The sequence below is a fragment of the Chelonia mydas genome, chromosome 11 (genome assembly GCF_015237465.2).
Source record: "Chelonia mydas isolate rCheMyd1 chromosome 11, rCheMyd1.pri.v2, whole genome shotgun sequence".
Taxonomy (NCBI): domain Eukaryota; kingdom Metazoa; phylum Chordata; order Testudines; family Cheloniidae; genus Chelonia; species Chelonia mydas.
This window is the reverse complement of record NC_051251.2, coordinates 2,546,151-2,563,885: the sequence shown is the minus strand read 5'-3', so window position 1 is coordinate 2,563,885 and position 17,735 is coordinate 2,546,151. Positions and strand designations below refer to the sequence as shown.

The 17,735-nt window shown below is 54.0% G+C and overlaps 1 long non-coding RNA gene across 1 annotated transcript; it reads left to right on the top strand.

The window, feature by feature from the left end:
* The first annotated feature begins 5,842 nt into the window (after positions 1–5,842).
* LOC122462393 lies at positions 5,843–9,274 on the top strand. Its single transcript, XR_006284906.1, has 3 exons — positions 5,843–5,898; positions 7,909–8,034; positions 9,140–9,274. It is a non-coding gene; the product is annotated as an uncharacterized LOC122462393 (long non-coding RNA).
* The last annotated feature ends 8,461 nt before the right edge of the window (positions 9,275–17,735 follow it).

Here is a 17,735-nt window from a genome sequence, read left to right as displayed (position 1 = left end):
GCTGGGAGAGCAATACAGCGGTGCACAGGCCATCCAGGAAGTTTTTGGAAAGTGTAGGGGACAATTTCCTGGTGCAAGTGCTGGAGGAACCAACTAGGGGCAGAGCTCTTCTTGACCTGCTGCTCACAAACCAGGAAGAATTAGTAGGGGAAGCGAAAGTGGATGGGAACCTGGGAGGCAGTGACCATGAGATGGTCGAGTTCAGGATCCTGACACAGGGAAGAAAGGAGAGCAGCAGAATATGGACCCTGGACTTCAGAAAAGCAGACTTTGACTCCCTCAGGGAACTGATGGGCAGGATCCCCTGGGAGAATAACATGAGGGGGAAAGGAGTCCAGGAGAGCTGGCTGTATTTTTAAGAATCCTTATTGAGGTTGCAGGAACAAACCATTCCGATGTGCAGAAAGAATAGTAAATATGGCAGGCGACCAGCTTGGCTTAACAGTGAAATCCTTGCTGATCTTAAATACAAAAAAGAAGCTTACAAGAAGCGGAAGATTGGACAAATGACCAGGGAAGAGTATAAAAATATTGCTCGGGCATGCAGGAGTGAAATCAGGAAGGCCAAATCACACCTGGAGTTGCAGCTAGTGAGGGATGTTAAGAGTAACAAGAAGGGTTTCTTTAGGTATGTTATCAACAAGAAGAAAGTCAAGGAAAGTGTGGGCCCCTTACTGAATGATGGAGGCAACCTAGTGACAGAGGATGTGGAAAAAGCTAAGGTACTCAATGCTTTTTTTGCCTCTGTCTTCACGAACAAGGTCAGCTCCCAGACTACTGCACTGGGCAGCACTGAATGGGGAGGTGACCAGCCCTCTGTGGAGAAAGAAGTGGTTCAGGACTATTTAGAAAAGCTGTTCCTGCTTTGAGCAGGGGGTTGGACTAGTTGACCTCCTGAGGTCCCTTCCAACCCTGATATTCTATGATTCTATGATTTGTCCTTTAGCCCGTCTCCTTCTGCAAAGCCGCTCTGCAGCTGGATACGATGTGTCAGCTGCACAGGACATGAGGACTGGAAATACACAGACAGGTCTGATCAGCTGCGTGGCGTGGCCTCTGGAAGAAGTCTGCATGTGGTTCCTATGTGAATGGCTGAGCCAACCAGAACACAGCCTTTCCTGTGCTGAATCAAGAACAAATCTTCATCCTATTGGTGTCCCCAGCTCTCCTCGCCGATGTTGGGTGTGCCCTGGGAGCTCGTCATTGGGTCTGATGCCACGGCTGTACCATAGCAACCACCACGGCATCGCTATGGGAACCTTGCCTTCCTGGGTACACCTGGTACCTTCCTTGCCCTTCTCCTGTGCTGAGCTCATCTTGGCCTGCCACTGTGAGCCTTGCTCCTTGCTCTCTGCGGCTTCAGGGTCAGACTTCTTGGCTTCACCATCCTCGCCCTTGACAGCTTCACCCATCTCCTAGCGGCCCGTTACAGATAAGAGAAACAGCGGGCGTGCACGGAGCTGGCTCACTGGCGGAGTGCGGATACTGGCATGTCACGATGTTCAGAAGATTTTAGGACCAATAAAGTTATCGTTGGATTGAGGATTGTGCAGCCCTTAGCTCTCTTCCCCCCAACCCCTCCCCACCCAGCTTCTTTGGCTTTGCTGATGATGTCGACACTTCATCCCACCTCCCTGCTTTCTTCTACACTGCTCCTCATGGCATGGGATGCCCTCCCTCCATGCCTTTCCCTTTGCCTCCAAATGCTCCCGTAAAGCCTTCCGCTATCACAATGCCTGCTGGACCTTGCCTGTTCTCACCGGCTCGGAAAAGTGTGTGGGTATGCAATACTGCCTCCTGCTGGGCAGAATCGGCTCTGCTCCGGCGTGGGTCTGCATGGAATACAGCTGCCCCCAAATGTAACCAGATCTGTGTGTGTGTGTGTGTGTGGCCTGAACTCACTCAGCCTCTGAATCTTTCTCCCCCCTGCCCCGGGCTGCCCAGGTATCAGCAAAGCTCCCTGGCACAGCCATGGGCTCTAACAGCATCTGTGTCTCGTCAGCAAGGAAACCGCCGGCCACATCTGCCTGGAACGTGGAGTGGCCAGCCAGGGTGTCCCAGCAGAGGAGAGCCTCTTGCAGGGAGCCAGGGAACATCCCACGAACCAGGTTACTGTGGGTGCCGGGCCTGGGCCCACCTTTACATTGTCATGAGAAGATTGTGAACAATCTTGTTTGCCAAGGGAAGAGAAAACATGATCTGCTCTAGAGGTGCCAGCTTCCCAAGAAGGCTGGAACCCGTCTAGCCTGTTTTAGGAGGAGCTGGTCTAGCTGCTTTCCTCCTCTTCCTCCTCCTCCCCTTCCCTCCGGGGGCAGATATAGCGTGAAATGTCACCCTGTGTCTCTCAGCCTCATTCCAGACCAGTGTGGGGCTGGGTCACTCCTTCCCTGCAACCTGGGTGGCCTCACAATGCCTTGCTGCTGTGGCTCCCCAGTGGGCCACTCACAAATAGCTCGCTGGCATGCGGCACACACCCTGAGTGTCTGTGTATAGCTACCGCCAGCCAGCACACTCCAGTCACACTCTGGTTTCCACCAGCCTTGGTCACCACATGCAGGGTGATCCCAACACACTCCCAGTCCTGGCTTTCCCCGCAAAATGTGTGTTCTACTGTCCTGCCCTCTCCTGGACAGTCCAGATATCTTCTATGATTAGGTCCAGTGCCCTTCTAAGGGGATCGGTATACAACAGTCTGCTACCCCAAATGGAGTTATCCTCACAGTTCACAACACTGGATTAGTTTTGATTAATGAATAAAACAAGTGTATTTAACTGCAAGGAGATAGGTTTGATGTGGTACAAGTAAAGGCATTAAAGTCAGAAATGGTTACAAGTGAGCTAAAGATAAAATGCTGCCCAATACTAAAATTTAACAAAGTAGACTTGGTTCAAGGGGAAACCCCTTACCACATGTTCCCAGTCACATTGCTGACCAAATTCTCAGGCCAGGATCTGCTCCCAAAGTCCAAAGTCTGTTTCTTTTGTCTTCTTAGGTGAAAGAGAGACAGTGAGAGAGGGAGAGAGAGCTTGGGGTGTTTTTGCCCCTCACTTCTATAGTCCAGTCCGCCTTTGACATGCATTTTCCTGAGGGTCACCCCTAGATGAAGTTCATTCCTGCTGTGAGGATGGAGACAAGGTGTCTCCTGGTGAGAGAGGTTCCATGCTGTTGTCTGCTAAGATGCAGATCTGTTGGTTCCTACCCCCATGGCTTGGCAGAGAATGGCCACTTGACAGGTGATGACTAAGGCTTCGTGTTTGTCATGGAGGTCACGGATTCCGTGACTTTCCGTGACCTCTGTGACTTCTTCAGGCCAGGCACACTGGGTGCTGCTGGGGCAGTCTCAGCCCGTGGCCTGTCCATGACTTTTATTAAAAATACCCATGACTAAAACGTAGCCTTAGTGATGGGTCACCAGCTTTGATAACACCTGGCTAGAGGTGTCAGATTGTCTCTTGTCTCGGACAAACCAACTTACCCATTGTCCCGACTTGCCCGGGAAACATGCTTCAGTCATGGTTTCGGCTCATGTTCATAACTTGACACGGAATGTGGCTACGCACGTTTTCTCATGGTGTTATTGACCAGCGAGGTATTCGGTTTCAAGTGATACCTCCCAGGCCTGTTTTGTACAAAGATTATTACAAAAGTGTGTAGGGTGTGAATCCTGGGGCACAGTCCATCACGGGGGGGTCCCCGCCCCCAGTGCTCCTGGTGCACTGAAATCAACATGCACATCAGTCTGGGTGTGGGAGACGGAAGGAAGAATTGGGGGACCTGAGTGTTTACCCATCATAAGGAAGATCCTTCCAGTCCGGTATTAAAGGCCCCATCTCCCTCCCCTGTTCAGCATCATGGACAAGTCCAGCCTTCTTTTCGCAACCTGGTGAACAGCCCTGGAGACTGGAGCCCTCTATTATCCCTCGGCAGGGGATACCCAGAGCGCTCCAGCTTCCCCTATACACTGCCCTGCCCACGGACCTGGGGTGACCCACTCTGGAGTGGAGCGGGCAGTCCAGTCCCTCTGTCCCATTCAGTCATTGGCCTCTCTGACGCTGAATGGTGAATGAGGGAGGGTCTGACTTTATACAGGGGGCGGGACTGAGGTTTTGCAGGGGGCGGGGCTAGCACTGTCCACCATAAAGGGTGAAATTGACCTTTTCCTGGGTTTTGCCTTGTTCATATATTGCTACCCACTCAGAGCCCAGGGCCGGCAAAGGGCAGATCGGGCCCCGAACTCACAGTGACTGGGTGGACGGCTGCTTTTATGGGTTGTTTTTCTTTTCCGCTTGGCAGACGCTTCACCCCCCTCTTCCTGCTCCCATCAGATATCAGCTCCTGTTTATTCAAGAGCCTTCCCCTTTGTTTCTGTGGCTCTGATTTCAACCCCCGTCCAAGCAGCTGTGACTCATAGCAGCTATGCTCATAAAGCCCAGCAATGCAGTAAAACCATCTCCAATCAGATCCTGAGCCAAGGGATTTATGCTCATAGGCCCAGGGTTAAACTGAGTGCCAGATTTGGGGTCAAGATAGATGCCCAGGGTACTGTCACTGGAAGAGCTGGCCCTTTAAGAGGAGGTCAAAGTTTGGTTCTGACCCTGGTACCAGTTAAGCCCTGAAAATGTTCATTTCCGTTTTTTCATTGTTCAGTTGTCTCTTTCCCTCTGTCCTTTTTCTTTTTACCACCTGCTTCCCCAGCCCCCCAATTCATTTTCAAAACTTGTCTCTTTTTTTAAAGGCAATTTTTGTTTTCCAAAACAAACGCTTTTGGAAACATGTCGATAAACTGGAAGATGGGGCCATCGCAAACCCCGCGCATCGAGAACAGCTTTGAAAGGTCACTGGTTTCTTCTTTTCCTTTTCCACCAGCTCTACAAATGGGACACTGGCTTTCTGGTTCATGCCAACACCCAGCATGCTGGTGACAGCTCTCCCTCCCCAGCTGAGCAAACTCACATCCTTCCAGACAACAAACAATGGCTCTAGGTGGCAGATCCATTGCAGGAGTTGGCCAGGCCAATGCAGAAGGAACCTGTCTGACACCAAGAAGTGACCACGTGATCACAGAGCCACGGAGGCTTGGACAGTGACCATGTGATCACATAGCCACGGAGGCTCAGCTGTATTAGTCCAGAGCTCTTTCTGGTTGGAATTAGGGTTTATTTACATTGGATTATTTCTCAACAGTGCAGATGTAACCACAGTGATTGGGGCGGGTCAATGGATGCTGAGCCCAGGGCCGGATTAAGACCTAAACACTGAAAAGATTATGGTGCCCCCCCCATATGTAATTCAAAATAAAAACAATACTATACCGTAAAATAAAATTTTGTTTTTCGAAATGACACAAAACTTACATGTATGCTGAAATTAAAATAGCTGCTTTCTAGATTTTCTGATTGCAAAATTCTGGGTAAGTTCATCGAAGCTGACTCGACGAAGCGCGTCCGCTTCCATACACACTAGGGAAAGTGAATCAAGTCTGTCCTGACACGTTGTTGTTCTCTGAGGGTTTTTTGTTCTTTTCAGCTGAGACAAAGAGAGTTCTGTGGAGCAGTTAGTCATCATCAGTGTTAGAAAAACACGTCGTGCGATCTCCACATTTGGAAGTACCCATCGTATTCCGTCTTTCGATATTGTGTCACGAAGATCAATGTGACTGGATTTCATTTTTCCTGTTTCATGAAACTTTGCGCACACGTAACATTGGAACTGCCTCACTTCTCCGCAGCGATTCATGTTCAAGTAACAGGGTCTGAGTCAACGAGCTTTTGGGAACCTTGTGAATATTGTTCGCCAGATAAGTCCATATCGTTTAGAAAAGAAAATCTACTTGATAGTACTTTGTACGCTTCACCTCTCCTCTTTGTATGAGCTTCAAGTGTATCGATTACAGCGTAGTAAGTAGATACGCGAAATTTGTCTCTAGGATTCAATGCTGTTTCTGTTGCACAGCTATCATTTGCTTGTTTTTCCCTGATTCGCTTGCGGGACTGGGCTTCTCTGTAGTTTGTATCAGGCAAGATAGCTTTCGATAGATCTTCAAATCATTCAAAATCATTCCTCAAAGTGTGTAAGTGGTCTGCTAATGATTGGCAGAGGTCTGCACATGTGTTCAGATCCAATTCTTCTTCTTGGAGAGCTTGACTTGTGTGGTCAAAGTGTTGCACAATTTCATTCCACATGGTCGACATGAATACAAACTCTAGTTCTTGCATCTTGTTTGCAGTGTTTTCTGCTTCTCGTATAGTTTCTCCCTTTTGTGATTGGTCTTCAGTTATACTTTCTAATGCATCCACAATCTGTGAGTAGGACTCCAGAATTGCACTTGTTGCCACTGCACGTGTATTAGAAAGAGATTTCAGCACACGATCATTGCCCAAATATGTTTTAAGCACAGCCCATCGGTGTGTTGAGGCAGAGAAAAATGTATAAAGTAACTGGACTGGTGAGAAAAAACTTACTGCCACCGGAGAACGATCAACAGCTCTGCGGCCAACGAGGTTGAGAGAGCATGCAGCACATGGTAGGTGGGGATAAGTAATAAAAAGAGAACAGAAAAACGGGGGAAGAGTGTGGAGTGGAGTGTAAGGAAGTCTAACAAAGTTCTGATTTTTCCCATGATGACTGCTTTGATGCTTTTTTTGAAATATCAAATATCAAATGTTTTCCAAAAAAAATATCATTTTTTGGTGGTGCCCCCTGCCTTGCTGGTGCCCTAAGCACATGCTTAGTCTGCTTGTTGTGTAATCCAGCCCTGGCTGAACCCCGTCATGTGACCAGGTACTCGCCGTTGTAGCCCTGACTTCGGTGAGGTACTGCCACCAGGAAATTACAGTCCCAGTGTCTCCGATCAGCCTCCCTGCGAGTCACATTCCTGTCTCGGTTCCAGCAGTTCCTTCACTTACCTGCCTAGCCCCATGGCTGGGCTTCAGGGGAAAGTGCTGTGCAAATCAGTGGGAAATGATCGTTTTCCTATTGTTTTATAGTTCCACCCCGTAGAGGCGAGTGGTGAATCCTCCACCCGCCTCGAGAATTCTAGAGCATGGCTCCCTCTCTGTCCAGTTCCACTGGCTTTTCCCCTGGAGGCAGTGCAAGGGTGGCCGGAAATGGCTTGGGTCTGCATGCTTTGTGGCGGTACCAGCAGTCACCCGGAAGATACCAAATCCTCAGATTGTGTCTCAGCAGGAAGATAATAAATATATAAATAATACAGATTAATAAAGATTATATGTGGACCCAGCACCTATCCTTCTGAAAGCACCCAAAACAACATCTAGACTCGTAGTTTTTAAAGCCAGTCAGGAACTTTATGATCATCTAGCCCAGTGGTGGGCAAACTTTTTGGCCTGAGGGCCACCTCTGGGGATGGAAATTGTATGTATGGCAGGCCATGAATGCTCACGGTTCCCGGCCAATGGGAGCTGTGGGGGCGGCACTTGGGGCAGGGGCAGTGTGTGGAGCCCTCTGGCTGCCCCTACGCATAGGAGCTGGAGGGAGGACGTGCCGCTGCTTCCGGGGGGCTGTGCGGAGTGAGGCAAGCCCTGGACCCTGCTCCCTGGCTGGAGCTCGAGGGCCAGATTAAAACGTCTGAAGGGCCGGATGCGGCCCCCTGGCCATAATTTGCCCACCCCGCTCTAGCCTGACCTCCTGCGTAGCACTGGCCAGAGAACCTCCCTCAGCGATTCCTGCACCTCACCCCCAACTGGTGGTTTAGCTGAAGCATATTTTTGGAACGAGCTGTGAAGACTCTGAGTAAGGACAGACCCACCATATTCAGCAGTAAGCTGCTCCAGGGGCTAACTCCCCAAACTGGTAAACCCATGCACCTTATTTCCAGCCTGACTTTCGATCGTTTCTGCTTCCACCCGTCGGCTCTCGTTAAACGTCACAACTTTATATTTACACAGGTAACACGCTGTTAAAGAGGAGCCACCACGCCCACCACTGAAATGCAGCCACCTCTGGGCTGGAACATGGCAGATGCGTAACTGTGCAGAGCAGCATTCCACACCAGTTTAGGATAAGGGAACTCGGTAAGTGCATGGAGGATAGGTCCACGAATGGCTAGTAGCCAAGATGGTCAGGGATTCAACCCCATGCTCTGAGTGTCCCTAGCCTCTGACTGCCAGAAGCTGGGAGTGGACAACAGGGGATGGATCCCCCGATGATTGACTGTTCTGTTCATTCCCTCTGGGGCACCTGGCATTGGCCACTGTCGGAAGACAGGACTCTGGACTAGATGGACCCTTGGTCTGACCCAGTCTGGCCATTCTTATGTAAGGACAGTGAGGAAATGGGTCCTGTTTCTTTAAATCTGTAGCAGGAAGCCATGTGCGGGTGGGGTGGGGAGAGGGGGGCGTTGGGGAAGGCTGGAGGCAGGGGGAATGAAGCAGTGAGACCAGAGAGAATGGGTGGAAGTCTGGCCCCATTGTGGTCTCCAGTCTGACCCCCCTGGGTAACCCAGGCCATGGGACTGCCCTGAAGTAACCCCTGTTTGCACTAGTGCAGAGCTTTTAGAAAAACCTCCGCTCTTGATGTACAAATTGCCAGAATCCAGCCTGTCCCTCGCTAGATTGTTCCTCTGGTTAGTTACCCTCCTGCACGGGAGGGCACCACTGGCACTGGCTCAGAAGGGCTGGGGGTGACGCGTGAAGGTTTTTACCCTGGCTCAAATTCCCACAGGCCGCGCAGCCAGGGGCCGTGGCCCGGCCACCTGTGAGCCGGGGCCCTGTACGAAGTCAGCACGGCTGCTTTTCCAGAGCAGTCCAGAGAGTCGCTCTGGCTGCGTGGTCACAACGCTACCGACACTGGCCCCAGCCACCCTCAGTCCAGACGGGGGGCGGCCGCCGGCTGGGCCAAGCGGCACTGGGACCTGGTGCACGGAGCGTCTGTTCCTGTACGGCGGAGAGCCGGGGAGTCCGCCCAGAACTCGACTCCTGCCGGCCTCGGCTCATGTGTGGGAATCCGCCCCCCACCCCCACCCCGAAATATCTGTGCTGGCATCACTGCCCTGCATACCCCACTGCAGTCAGGTGTAGCACCCCGGGTGAGCCCTGCCTCGATTTCCCCTCCCCCAGAGCACGAACGAGGCTAAGCAGGCCTCCGGGTACTAACGTGCACCCCCTCCGTTCTTAACAGAAAGGATCGGCACTACAAAGCCAGAGCAAGACCCCGCGGCTCCCCCGGCGCCCCCTCCGCCTCTGGGCCAGGCAGTGCGATGGCTTGTCGCTGGCCGCAGCGCACACTCAATTCCTCCTCTGCAGCCAGGGCTGAGCCTGGGTAATTCTGATTCTGCTCCTTCACCGATCACCCATTGTTCCTCCCAGCTGGGCGTTCAGAAGGCATAAAGGGGCCGGTCGCCCTGGGACACCCGCCCCTCGTTTCCAGTCTCAGTTGTCTCACTCCAGCTTCCAGCCACTGGCTCTTGTTGGTCCTTTCTCTGCCCCGCTGTAGGGCCCATGACCAGACTGGTGTTCCCCAGATGTGCGGCGTGCTGAGTATGCAAAGAACACCTGGAGAGCGCTGGAGATGGAAGGAGGTTTCTGAACACAACAGGGGTGACCAGTAATAACGAACCAGCATTGCTGTTGATGAGCGGTGTTCAATCTGGGCACTCAGAGGGCTGAGATGGCATCTGGGAAGCTAGCCCAGCTGGCCCACCACTCCAGAGAGGAGACTGGAGAGTGGTTTTGCATCAGCATTTCCAGGGAAGGTTACTGCCGATCCATAGGAAAGCCTGACCGAGGTTACACCTGTCTCCGGGCCACCAGGGACCTGGCACCCCCAGGGGACAGGGTGTGGGGCCAGGAGACGCCCATAGAGCTAACAGATGGGGCAGCGTCAATCTGATTTAGGGTTTGTTTCTTTTCAAGAATGAGGAACCAGCCTGGGGCTGGGAGCTGAGTCACACGCAGTCCCCACTGAGATCCCTCCCCCGCACACAGAGCGCCGGGCTCTGAGGAACAGTCTCAAAAGAGCCGAAAGGCCAGGTTTTTAAAGTATTCAGGTGCCTAGAGAAGCAGACAGGCACCTCGTGGGCTTTTGAAGAATGGCTGGGCCGGTGGCTCTCAAACGAATTGTTCAACCTCAGTAAATTCACAGTGGCCGCCGTTTTGACAGTTAAACAGAGCACTCGTGGGAGGGAAAGTGTCATGTCAAGAAAAGACTAAATCTACAACACTGCAGAAACCACCCGCTGGTCACTAACGAGATCCATTTCCAAACAAGTCTGCTGAAACAAAACCTCTCCGATGGCTTTTTTGCAGCAAAGTAGTTGTAAATATCAACAAACTTGCAGTTTGTTTCACCAGGTTCTGGGAAGGGAATTCGTTCAGCACTTCTCTTTTCCGGCAGCCTCCCGGGTTGGGCCCCGAGCTTGGTTCTGGATTTGCTCTCGAGAAAGGGAAGTGCCCGCTCACGTACAACGGGTGTTGGAAACTCCATTAATAGCACAATAGCCACATGCGCAAGTTCTTTGTAGGTTTCAGAGTAACAGCCGTGTTAGTCTGTATTCGCAAAAAGAAAAGGAGGACTTGTGGCACCTTAGAGACTAACCAATTTATTTGAGCATGAGCTTTCGTGAGCTACAGCTCACTTCATCGGATGCATACTGTGGAAATTGCAGAATATCATTATTATATACACAGACACCATGAAACAATACCTCCTCCCACCCCACTCTCCTGCTGGTAATAGCTTATCTAAAGTGATCATCAAGAAGGGCCATTTCCAGCACAAATCCAGGTTTTCTCACCCTCCGCCCCCCCACAGACAAACTCACTCTCTTGCTGGTAATAGCCCATCCAAAGTGACCACTCTCTTCACAATGTGTATGATAATCAAGGTGGGCCATTTCCTGCAGAAATCCAGGTTCTCTCACCCCCCTCCAAAAACCACACACACAAACTCACTCTCCTGCTGGTAATAGCCTATCCAAAGTGACCACTCTCCTTACAACCTGCATGAAAATCCAGGTGGGCCATTTCCAGCACAAATACAGGTTTTCTCACCCCCCCACCCCCATACACACACAAACTCACTCTCCTGCTGTTCTTTGTAGTGATCGGAGTGCTTGTGGCCACATGCTTGTGCTTGTGCTTGTGGCCACATGCCCCCCAAATCACGATGGCCAGACACGGAGCCCCCGGGGGCCAGATGCAGCCACCATGACTGCACTGAAGAATGACGTCGGAGGCTAAGTTCCCTCTAAGCGGCGGGGCTTAGCAGCGCCCCTTCCCTCATCCCCGACCAAGCCCAGCCCCGGCCCTGCCGCGGCCGGCGGACAGGTGCCCCTGCCCCAGCCTGGCCTGGACCTGCTGTGGCTGGGGGAGAAGCCCCTCTCCCCCCCCAGCCCAGGTGCTGCCGCCATGGGGAGAGAGAGCTAGGGAGAGTCCTCTCTCCCCACCATAGCCCCAGGGAGCCCCACTGCACCCCAAACTCCTCATCCCCAGTCCCTCCCAAGATCCCGCACCCCCAGCCAGAGCCCTTGCTCCCACCCGGCACCCCCAACCCTCTGCCCCAGCCCTGAGCCCCTCATCCCTGGCCCCACCCCAGAGCCCCCATCCCCACCTGGAGCCCTGACTCCGCCCCCCACCCCCCGCACTCCAACCTCTGCCCCAGCCCTGAGCCTCCTCCCGCCCTCCGAACCCCTCGGCCCCACCCCCACCCCATTCATTTTGGTATGTGCATCAATATGAAGGTGATAATGTCACACAGGGTCGTGTCGCACATCCCCTCCAGATTGGTGCCCATGGGTGGGGAACATTAGAGGGACACTGGCCCCAGGTGCTTTCCCTTACATAGCCTTAAAAAGCAGATGCCAGGGCCCGGTTTCAAAAGCACCCTTCAGTGTCGCATAAGCTCCCGAGCGCTTCTGCAAAATGGGAATTTGGGTCCCTAAGTCACCTTGGCCCTTGAAAATTGTACCCGTCAGCGCCGACTTGTGGGCTCCCAGGTTTGAGCATGGCAGCCTCGGTGTCTGATGCCTAGTCAATGGCAGAGGCCGAATTCAAACTCGTGACCAGCGGGAATCTGGCGCGCTCTGATAGCTCCCTGGGCCCATGGGACTCAACGAGAGCCTTTCCTTTGGTTCGCGGATTTGAAAGCCAGAAGAGACCACTACGCTCAGCTAGTCTGATCTCCTGCATGATACCCAGAGGTGGCCACCATTGGTGCAGTATCTAGCCCTTTACCGAAAGGGCCTGCTCCGGTGGAATTCAGTGGGCATTTTGCCATTGACTTCAATGGGCGCACAACTGGGCCACCCCAGGCAAGCTCCTGTTTCAAGGCAACGGAGCCTGTGATCTGGAGCACGTGACTTACGAGGAGAGGCTGAGGGAACTGGGGATGTTCAGTCTGCGGAAGAGAAGAATGAGGGGGGATTTGATAGCTGCTTTCAACTACCTGAAGGGGGGTTCCAAAGAGGATGGATCTAGACTGTTCTCAGTGGTAGCTGATGACAGAACAAGGAGTGATGGTCTCAAGTTGCAGTGGGGGAGGTTTAGGTTGGATATTAGGAAAAACTTTTTCACTAGGAGGGTGGTGAAACACTGGAATGCGTTACCTAGGGAGGTGGTGGAATCTCCTTCCTTAGAAGTTTTTAACAATGACAAAGCCCTGGCTGGGATGATTTAATTGGGGATTGGTCCTGCTTTGAGCAGGGGGTTGGACTAGATGACCTCCTGAGGTCCCTTCCAACCCTGATATTCTATGATTCTATGATTTGTCTGGGCAGGGAGACACTGGCTCTCACAGCCACGTGCCCTTGAAAAGGGTAAAACACCAAATGCATCTAAATTCACCGGGCTTTGCACTGACCCTGGACAAGAGCTGGGCAGGAAGCGGTTTCTTGGCCTGTGCGAATTTGGGGGACTTAAAAATTTTTTTCCTGTCCCAAATCGGGGCGAAAATATCAAAATTTCAAAAATCTTCGTGTTGGGCCAATGGAAACGTTTCCCTTGGCTAATTTTGAAATGTTTCAATTCGAGTTTTACCCGTTTAATTTTTTTACTATAAATAAGCAAATAGCAAAACAAAATGTCGTATCAGCCTGAAAAATGCAAACTTTTCATTGCAAAACTGTCAAACCGGGACCATTTGTCGTTTTCAAAACTTCTTTTCGAAGTGGGACATTGGTCTGGCCCACCCCTTTTTTTTGGTTTCAGGGAATTGGAATTCCATCAACAAATTCCTGAGCCGCTCACACTAGGGCCCTCTCTTGGGTGGGAGCCAAGAGTGGGAGAGCCTGTACCTTATCTCGGCTGCTCAGGCATGCACCAGGAGCAGGGATTGCTTTGTGATGCTTCTGCTTCCCACTCCCTGGTACCTGGGATGTTAGTGCTTTTTAAAAACAATACAAGTCGTTTGGAGGAAAAGAACCTCCAGTTCCAACATGCCCCAATTCCCTTTGACTTCCCTGTTGGCAGGGCATCAGACCCAATTCCCCGCGACTCCCCGATCTGCAGCAGGTCAGACCCATTCCTTGCGGCTCCCCGATCAGGAGCGTGTCAGACCCAATTCCCCGTGGCTCCCCGATCACCCGTGCCTTACCCCCAATGGCCTCACTTCGAAGAACGCAGACAAGATGCCAGCTGCTGCTGGGCCCCTCATTTGCCAGGCACGCTGAGTATATTTGTGCGTCTGTGCACTCGGGAAAGCTCTCACGCTCTGAAGGGGTAGGCAGAGCCGGCTCTCCAAAGCCCAGCAGGGCCCTTCCACCTGGTACAGGAACCCCAGCATCATTCCAGTGCGAGCCCCTCTGTCTTTATCTGGAGTTTATTATTTATTTCAGTAGCACCTGGGGGTCTCAGTGGAAATCAGGGTCCCTCAGATTGCGCCAGGCACTGCACATACATGATAGGAAGAGCCAGTCCCAGTCCCAGAGAGCTCACAGCCCAAGCAGGATGGGGACATGGGGAGTCTGTGGAGCAGCAGGGGCTCAGTCCAGATCCCCGGAGTCCTGCCTCATCCCAAGAGCAGCCCACCGCATCTCAGGGATCACATCTCCTCTGCAGCCCCTCCTCCCGCACCGCTTCAGGGGTCCCGAAAGCGCGTAGATCCTCCCCCGGGTGGGAGAAGGCGGGTTCATGAGAAAACCTAGGGATAGACAGAGAGTGAGTGGGAAAGGGAGCGACTGAGATAGCCAGGACCAAACCAGCCTGGGCTTTGCAGATCTGCCCCCTGAGTTGTGGGCTGGGGCTGGACACTGGAGTGGGCCGTGGAGCTTTTGGACGGACGAACTTCTGCAGCGATTTCACTGTAAAGTCAGGCAATGGCTCCCTCTGCTGGAATCTCAGCCATCCGAGCCGTGACCTCACCAGGGCATCTAGCTCAGTGTTTCTCAGCCTCTTTGATACCAGGGACTGGCTTTCTCCCTTCCTAAACCGCACCAGGGAGATCTCGGGGACCAGCGCTGGCCCACAGCCCGGTCCTTGAGAAACCCCGATCTAGTCCAGTCCCCTGCACTTGCGGCAGGTCTATGTAATAACTAGACCATTGATTGCAAGGGCAGGGAGAAGTGATGTTAAATCCTTCCCCCGGTGGATTGACCTTAGTCCGTGCAGACGAGGCCGCACCGAGGTGGACCAGCGCCGGTGCTGGCTCCTGGTTTCCCTTTCTGGGCTGCAGCGGCAGGATCCCAACTCCCCTCGGTCTGAGTGTGTCGTTTCCAGTGCCATGCACTCACTGCTGAACCCGGGCCAGCCCCTGGGCTCCCCTGCCCCCCATCAGCTCAAACAAACCTTGTGATGGTTGGGAGACGCTGGGCTCTAGATCCCCCCCACCTGTCTCATTCCCCCCGCCCCGAGCCCCGGGGCCGGGTGTGGAGCTAGCCAGAGGCTTGTGCCCTCAGAGCTAGCAGCTGCGGGTGTGATCCCTGCTACCGCTGTACCGATCCGGATCCGGTTCCACATCTAAACCCGGAGCGCCTGCCGTGGGCGTGAGCCAGCAGAGGAGACGGTAGGAACCGAGGGAGGGGGGTGCTGGGGATCCTGCCCCGAGCCAGAGTTACCAGCTGGGCGTGAGCCCAGGAACGCCGCCTCTTGAATCAGCCCCGAGGCTGGTTTTGCCATCGGGACTCAGGGGGCTCCTCGCGGGACTAAAGGCAAGTGTCTGAGTCGCAGGGGCCTAGGTCCGTCGCTGCTTCTTCAGGCCTATTGAAACACTGCCCTCTGCTCCTCCAGCCTCCATTCCAGTAGAGGGAACCCCTTGGGGAGGGAACCCCTTGGGGAGGCTAGCCCCCTGGCCACGCCCACCGGAGCCCCGAGCGCCCCCCACGGCCAGAGCCCCGAGCCCCCTTTCCCCTCCCCCCTGTAGCCGGAGGAGCCCCGGCTGGCCCGCCCTAGCTGCGCCGGCTGGTCCGAGCCACCCCAGCTGCGCCGGCCCGAACAGCCTGAGTCTGCCGGCTTCAGGGGAGGAGGGGAGCGAGGGCGGGGCCTCGGGCAGAGGGTGGGCGGGGCCACAGCCTGGGCTTCGGGAGGCTTAGCCTCCCCGGGCCTTCGACACCTGCCGCCCCTGCGCGGTGGCAATGTGGAGCAGGAGGAGGGAGGTTGTATAACCACCGGATTCAACCCTGGTGCGACCGCTGCTGGAATCCTGGGTCCCGTTCTGGGGCCCCCAGGGCAAGAAGGATGTTGGTGAATTGGAGAGAGGTCAGAGAAGAGCCCCGAGAATGATCAAAGGATTAGCAAACCCGCCTCGTAGCGACAGACTGAAGGAGCTCTATCTATTTAGCTTAACCAAGAGAACGTCACTTCTCTTTTTCACAGTCTATAAGTGGATCCACAGGAACTGAAATTTGACAACAGAGGGCTCCTCAGTCTAGCAGACAAGGTCTGCCATAAGCCACAGGCTGGAGGTTGAAGCTAGACAAATTCAGACTGGTAAGAAGGAGGAAGAGTTTGGGCATCACTGAAGTAGAGGATCATGGCAGTCCCAGCTGGCCACAGACTCTGTGACTCACTCGGCATGGATGGGCCTTGGGCAGCTCCCCCCGCGGGGGGCAGGGGTGGATGCATCACACACAGGAGAGGCTCGGCTCTGCCGAGCGCTCACCTCGGGTACGGTCATCCGTGCCGGGCCCTGCAGCACCAGAGAGGGAGCTCCGGGAAAAAGAGAAGAAAAATAATTGCAGGGTCCTTGGGAAAGTTGCCCAGCCCCCCAACTGAAAGCAGGAGCTGCCACGTGCATTCATTAGGGTTAAATGTCCCTCTCAGAGACCGGCCCACAGAGGAGAGGCATCTCCTGCAAGCAGTTCCTGCAGGGGATTAGTCCGGTGGCTCATGCTTTAGCAGGCCTGGGTTCAATCCCCAGGGACGGCTCTACAAGAATCTCAGTTGGTTGCACTGCAGGGGGTCCGGAGGCAGAGGCAGCCCATGGGACAATTACGCAGGTGGGCATGTGCCATGCAACTCTACCCACTGCCTCCATTCGCCTGCCCTAGACTCGCCCCTTCAAACAACCCCAGCACACGCCCACCCACAGCACCACCCCTCCACGGCTGTACGGGGTCGTGTTGTGAAACAGCATCAGGGCGCCCAACGGGACGGGCTGTCCCAGGGAGGGTGTCGCTGATTTCATGGCTACCGTTTCCTGGAAGTGCCTGGGCTCTGGTCAGATGGATGAATCCCATTTCATCAGACTCCCATCCTCCAGCCCGATTGCTACATCCCTGGGGTGGCTTGTTTCCTCGTGCCCTGTAACCGACCACCTAGAAACACGTTTGATTCTCACTTCTTCCAGTCCTGCGCTTGGCTTTCAGCCACCTTGGTGTGCCCCAGATTCTGGAGCAATCCGGAGTCCTGTCTGGCCTGCAGTGTAAACCAGAGCAGTCTCAGAGCTACTCTGATTTATGCTCTGCTTTGAAGGCCCCCCGCTGGGCCTGGGGAAGCAGAGACCAGCTGTAGCTCTGACCCCACCACCCCCCACCTCAATCTCTGTGCTGGCTGGCCCCAGTTGGCTGCTGGCCACTGGATACGACACAGCACAGACCCTTTGCCCAGGGGCTGCGCCAGCATCTTCTATTTCCTCCCTATCCCATAGCTAGGGGGCAGTGTGGCCCAGTGGACAGCGCCTTGGATTAGGATGTGAGCAACCTGGGTTCTGTTCTTGGCTCTGCCACTCATTTGCTGGGTGACCTTAGCCAAGTCACTTTGCCATCCTGTGCCTCAGTTTCCCCAGCTGTAAGGTGAGGATGGTGATACTGACCTCCAGTGCAAAGCACTTTGAGACCTGCTGATGAAAGGCACCACCTAAGAGCTAAGTATGGTGGGTGGGGCTGGGGACCCGCCACTCTGGGTTTTTGGTTCGGGGCCCATCGTCTAACTGCGCCTTGCCTCCCAGATTGATAGGTCAAAGGCCAGCAGGGCCCAGAGAGCCTCGCCCAGGGATTCCGCTCTGGGGGAGCTGGAGCGGCTCTCTTAGAAAGGCAGCCAGGCTGGCTGGAAAGGCTCCAGGTGGCGGAGATTCCCCATGCTCCAGGTGAGCTGTCCCAGTGGTGAATTACCCTCCGGGTTAACAATGCGCTCCTCCTTCCCCGTCTGGATTTGTCGGGCTCCAGCCTCCAGCCCTGGGATCTCGCTCTGCTTCCGTCTGGCAGCGTGCAGAGCTGGAGAGGTTGGTCCATCCCTGTCCTTCCCTGACCTGTCCCACGCGGGTGGACCCCCGCTCCTGAGGAGACAAGATGGGACCAGCGCCCCGCCGGCTCCCCCTGGTCAGCGAGAGCGGCCCCTTGAGGAAC